This window comes from Diachasmimorpha longicaudata, chromosome 18 (assembly GCF_034640455.1).
Source record: "Diachasmimorpha longicaudata isolate KC_UGA_2023 chromosome 18, iyDiaLong2, whole genome shotgun sequence".
Lineage (NCBI taxonomy): Eukaryota > Metazoa > Arthropoda > Insecta > Hymenoptera > Braconidae > Diachasmimorpha > Diachasmimorpha longicaudata.
Window position 1 is genome coordinate 4,311,592 of NC_087242.1, and position 6,480 is coordinate 4,318,071.

The 6,480-nt window shown below is 45.8% G+C and overlaps 1 non-coding gene across 1 annotated transcript; it reads right to left on the bottom strand.

Annotated features, from left to right (window-relative positions):
- Positions 1-4,559: 4,559 nt before the first annotated feature.
- Trnai-aau (transfer RNA isoleucine (anticodon AAU)) lies at positions 4,560-4,633 on the bottom strand. Its single transcript has one exon. It is a non-coding gene; the product is annotated as a tRNA-Ile (tRNA).
- Between the last annotated feature and the right edge of the window lie 1,847 nt (positions 4,634-6,480).

The window sequence follows — 6,480 nt, forward strand, 5'->3', positions numbered from 1 at the left end:
AGCATCAGAAATTGATTGATTCGATTTTTTACAATCGATGAAAAGGCATCCGCCTGCAGGTAGAAAAAAAAAATAAGGCGATGAACGGTGAGAGATTAAACACATGAATAATAAATAAATGTACGAATTGAGTGATCATGATTGATGGGGTATTTATTTATCGGATGATTATTAAAAGCCGAGAATGATTTTGGCCGTTGACAGATATGCGCTGATGGTGGTGGAGTAATTGTTGGATGCGCTGAGGTAAGAGGGGGGAGATAAGTGCTTTCGACCTCGATCCGGATCAAAAGCGTTGATGCTGGTGTATCCTGGGTAACTACCCAAGAACTTGGATTTTGATTGATCAGGCAATATGGCCCGGCTGGGCCCCCCTGTGGTTCGCGCATTACCCAGATGGACGTGGAAAAATAGCCAGATTGAGATGCACTCATTAATCCTCTTAGGCGTCTACCCGAGGCGCGAGAACCTCTACAACGTTGCAGACTACTCTTCAAACCTATCCGGTGCCTTTCATGCTCTCTTTATATGCGGTTAACCTCACCTCTTCTGCACCCTGGCATTTATTCAGCGCAACGAAATCGTTATGAGGGGAGAGATGGGTGGGATGTTCTTCGAGCACGAGGAGTTCTGATGGCAAACCACTTTTGGTTCACGGACAGAGTTTTCAGTCTGGACATGGGACATTCCAGGTACGACCTCCCCAAATGGTACCCGAGGAACGTACCAAATTTCATGTCAATGGATCCAGTCCATCCCTTAGCATAGCATTCTTTCGAAAAATCTGTTTTCGAATCCTGTCATCAATTTGGGAAAACCAAATATCGATCGACCTTCAATAAAACTTGTTTATCCCCTCGAGTGAAGGCATCCCTCATGGTCTGAACCAATGGGATGTCTCCTCGATTCAAAGACATATAGCCCCTCCAACAATAACCAAAAACTAATTACTATTAGTGTAAAAAAATTAGATCGACCACAATTATCTCCACCCCTCCAGCTAATAGACGCCTCAACGAATTCCTTCACCTCATCCTCCCACCAGCAAAATCATGAATAGGTTTTTACGAGATGGCCTCCACCTTCCCAGCAATGTATCCTCCACTTCAGATGTTCGAGAATTTCCAAGTGAAAGAGAAACGAAAGAAAGAGAAGAAAACGTGGTCTTAATATCCATTGATTTATCTCGGCTGGGTCACGGCGCTTCGGGCAAGCCAGTGGACCCCATTCTCAATGCAACAAAACCCCCTCTTTCCCCCCCCCCCTCACCCCTCCATACATACGGGGCGGGCCAATAAGTTTTTAAATAACCATAACTCCTGGTTTTATGACCCCAACAAGTTGTATGAGACGCCAACATGTGTGTACGCGTATGCGTCGTAGATTCTCACACACTATCCGATCTACATTATCAAAAATGGCGCACTCGGGGACCAATCATCGACACAATCACCCCCTGTCCCTGATTATCCACCCGAGTATCTCACCCCTGCGGCAAAAATGGCGGTAAAAATTCCTCCCGAAAGCAAAAAAAGACATCCTCCACGTGATGAATGAGATAAATCTTCCCGGTTGCTGCTGCTACCTTGAAACAGCGGCGCGCGACCCACAGATGACGAGAAAAAAAAAACAAAGCCACAAACGCGCGTCCAACAAAACGTCCTAACTGTCTTGAATCTTCCTCACAAGGGGTATAAGGCCTTCTCTCACGTGACGTATGCTCGAGGGCGGTCATATAACAAACGACAGTCGTCCATCAGTGAGTCGGCTAGAACAATGCTGGTGGCTCGAGACAGCCTGAGCTACCAGCCAATGTTACCAACAGTAATGGTGAGCAAAGGTAGGCCTCTAGCTTTCATTTCTTAACCGCTTATAAATGTCCGTGATAAGCGGCTTACCGCTTCTGTTAAGCTGCACCACATTTTTCCACCTCCACAACTGATGATATTTACCATTCCTTTATAAATAGCAGTGAATAAAAATAATATAAAATTATCCGGTGAGCCATTGCAAAGTTGACTTGGAAGTCGTATATGGTATCATTGTGAAACAATTTCTATGGTTAAATATATGATGGCCATGATGTTTTTGAGGGGTGGAGGTATGGGAATGTGAACTCAAGTGGTTCATGGAGGGCAATGCAGGTGGATATGTGTGGTAGTTCACGAATGACAAAAGAAACGTGACACGAGTTTTATGGCAGGAAAGGGAGACCGAGCGGAACATCTTCGTCTTCACTGGTGTTCCGTGAGGAACGACTTGCTTCGCCGCAAAGCGGAGCGTTCCTCCGGGGGCTTCTTGGCTTGTTCGTGCGGTATTCTGTACCAGGTGGGTGGCACAAAACCAGAGGATGCCTCAACTGGAGGCCACAACCCGGTTGCACAAGTAGCAAGGGCAACCGCAATACGCGCGCTTCGTTTGGTGGGTTATCCCTTTTTTTTTTTGGTATTTGGAGGCTTATTTCCCTGCGTCATTGTTGGCTGATTGTGCCTTCGGTGTGGAGGGGTTGGAGATGGACACACAATGAGTTTAAATCATATTGGGTTGTGGAGGTGGTGGGAGTCGAGGACGGCTTAATTTGAGGTGTTGGGGAGGGACCGAAATTGGAAAGGGTTATCAGGTCGAAGGGATGGAATGTTATCGACTTCTTCGCGAACATGATAACAGGGGTTAGATAGCCCAAATAAGTTGAGGCTTCATTTCCTCGCATCTTCACCCCCTAGGGGTAGCTTTGCTTTCCTCGACTTCCGGTTCACATGTCTCGGAATATTTTCCCTCATAATCCTAATAAATCGAATACCTAACCGTCGGTTGTTCTGCTCTAGCTTGACGCGCATCCCCTCAGACGCGGTGAAAGGGGATCCGAGGGAGAGAGATATGGGGCTGCAGAGAGAGAGAATAATAAAGAGTCAAACTTCAGTTGCCAGGTGCCCCCTGGGTTGGAATACATAAGAAGAAAGCTGTCCAAAAGCAGTGCGTGTCATTAGAGAGACATGAAAAGACTTGACAAATGACATTCTGTCTCGTCTTGAATGTGAATTGGCGCCCCCTATCTGTTGACTTGTTTGTTTGCGGTTGCACATTGTCAGAGGGGTGGAAAAACGGGTACGGGTGGAGGAAAAAAAAATTGAAGATAACTCGAGTGTGTGTTCATAGTTTCGACATTGAATAGTTGAATTTCGGGTGAGAATGATGATTTGCTACGGCTTCTTTGGGGATGTTTTGACGGCTGGTTGACGAGCAATTGTCCTACCGATCTTTTAACATTTCAAGTACCTTTCACATGACTAATTCAACTCCCGTCGAGTATGTGGATTGTGTTATTGTCAGCTGTACTGGCCCAGATGACGCGTTTCGTATCGAAGAAAGCAGAGGGACATTGATGCAGTTGATCAGCTGGCGCCAACTTCATCGACGCTATCATACTAATAGTTGATAACATGAATAAGATTGCCAGGAGTCATAGTTGGAGCGGAGTCTGGTCAGTCCTGGAATCGCGAGGTGTCCTCCGATTCGGTCAACGAGGCAGATGGACCCGAGGGTCCCAGATGAACGAAGACAGACGAAATAGGGAGCCAGGACAACCTGACCCTAGGAGAAAGGATACTCGAAGGGAGAATTGATGGATCTAGATCCGTGGACTTGTCTTCCGGAACCCTAGGATCGACCAGACATCAAACTCGAGGTGAATCTCCAGACATCGATGAGCCAGAACTGCTGGAGATGCCGATAGTCACCACTGTATTACGTATATTCTGAACTCAAGACACTGTCGAGATTCAACGCTAATCGTTCACGTTTTCGCCATAACGCCCGATTCACCGGGCCCAGGCCGGCTTCTTTACGGCATTGTTGGCGTCCTGAGGATCGCTATCTTAACTAGCCTCGTGCGCGGTAGCCTGTACACTCCATCAGGAGGGACTGTATCCTCTGGTGGATGTGAGCATACACCAGCTCATTTCGTTTTCTTCTCATGCATCGCTTCTCGGAGGAGTGCGATTGTGGTGGTTAGTCGTTGGATAGACAACACCTGACGGCAGTAAAACAAATGTTGCCTTGGGGAGCTTGGAAAACGCTTTAGATCTGGCACTGATAGCCTGTTTCCGAGGTGCAAGGAGATAATATTGGGGGCTGCATGGAAATTCAAGAATCATAGAGTATCGAATCCATTGGCAAGGTCGATGCTGCGGTAAGTACTCCAGTATATTTTTTTTTTTTGGGAAGGGTCGCAGAGAAATTAATATTGATCACGTCCCGGAAGGTAAGTTCACTCTCTCCCTTTGACTTAAATCGCCATTTTGTAACTAAAAAAAATTTTTTTTTGTTGTTGTACTTGTGATTATTCTGGTTCTAGACTTGAAGGAATAAATTCTATCGATAATTTATCGGTATTTGAATAATATTGTTTATTACTGGAATACAATAGCTGTCATCTGACAGATTCCAAAGAGTTAACGATTTTTGTACCCGGATCTGAGATAATTTTATCGACATTGACTGGAGAATAAATTTTTTTTAATGAAAAATGCAAAAATGTTCGGTTTCGAGAAAAAAAAAATTGGCTCCTGAGGGGATCGAACCCACGGCCTTCGCGTTATTAGCACGACGCTCTAACCAGCTGAGCTAAGGAGCCGATGGGAAGTGGTCTATTTTTCAGCCTCAAGTGGGCACCGGAGAATAAAAATGTTTAGTCGAGTTAATATGCGAATGTTATCAAAATTGTCGATAACACGTTTATCTTATCATCGCGTTTATCTTTCCTGCACTGCCGCCTGTATTACCGGTGCTATGAGGTCTCAGATTGTATATTATCATTTTGTAGAACCTAATGTACATAATGTACATCAAATATTGTGTCTATGACGGTTCCTCCTCTGGACTCATTGAATTTTGAAAATTTCAATCATGATTTTCATAATTACAGCGCGTTCGGTTTCGTTTGTCCGCACTCGTGACTTTGTTTTATAAATAGTATCGAGGGCCACACAGATCTACATTCATCGGCCTCTCCCCTCGGACCGTCTACACAATCGCCCAATGATTAATCGAATGAAGTCAATTCTCATTGAGAACGATATCACATGAACGAAGTCAAAGAGCGATACGACAATCGGAATCATCTCAGTACTTTCTGTATGCGCTAATGAATTTGAAATGCGTATCTAAACGTGGATCATAATGATATGATTCTCTGAGATCATGAGAGTGAATCTATATCGGTGATCGGGTCGATTAACCGTTACAAGGGATCAATCGTTGTGTATTGCATGTCACTCCTGCATTTGGTAATCCATACGAGTGTGTGAGGGAAATGGAGAATTACGTCAACATATTTCGAGATGATATCCCTTTTGAAATATCAACGGTTCGACACTTGACATCAACTCGGGTGATTGTGAGGAATGGGGGGGAGGGGAATAAAAATCGACGAAGTGGAGGATTTTGAGAAATTATCGATGTAGATGTGGCCCTGGAGTTTTTATAAAGTTCAATGCCCACCCCCCGGAAGGGCTTGGCCCCTCCTACGATAAAAAAATATGTGAGGAAGTGTGCGAGTGCGTGGCTGGTGTGGGAGAAGGCGCTCGGAGGGGCTAGGCCCCCCTACAAAAAAATATCGAAGGGGGTGAGAGTGCTTCGCTGGGGTGGCAGAAGAGTTGGGAGAATGGGCCGCCCTCGAGGAAGAGGGGATCTAGGGGGCGGAGCCCCCCCAGGGGGGGCTTGGCCCCCCCACTATAGCGTCTTATTTTTTCAATTCATTCGTTTCCCAAGGGCTAGGCTTTTTTTCATGCAGACAATTCTTCCATTTTCAATTATTTTTGAGGGAGATTAGCGATGGCTGACCGCGAAAGTTACAGCTACACCTCGGCTCGTTACAGCAGGTGGGCCCAACAATGAAGGCAGTAAACCATTGAGGCTGCAGAGGTGGCCCTAAATAACAAGCGGCCAAACTTCTCCATCGGCATAATGACTCCAATACTCCGTCCTCCGTTTCTCCCAGCTTTCTGCCAACCATCAAGGTGCGAGAGCAACTTGGTCTGTGAGGACAATTGCACGTCATTTGTTAAAATATAAAGCTGGCCAGTTGATTCGAGAGACCGCTGAAATATTCAGTAAGGACAATAGGTCGGTTATATCGCTTGAACGAGTCGACAAGTTTGTAGTTGAGGATTGTTCCTTGACTTGGGATGGGCTACAATTTCTCGGTGTATTGGCCAGTATTAGGATAATCCCATTTTCCGAGTTGAGTTCTTCCTCATTTTCCCAAATGTGCGGCAGTGCAAAGGGTAAAGGGTAACGGGAGTGTCACGCCCAACGATTTTTTCCCACTTGGTGATTTTTGCGAGATGGTGCGCCCCCTTTCGCTGGGACTGAAGATCCGCTGGTCCCTTGGGACTCGTTCGAATATCTGTAATTCTTTTGTGGTCGGGGCACTCCGGTTTGGGAATGAATTTATGCCGTGTTATGGGAGTTCCAGGAGTT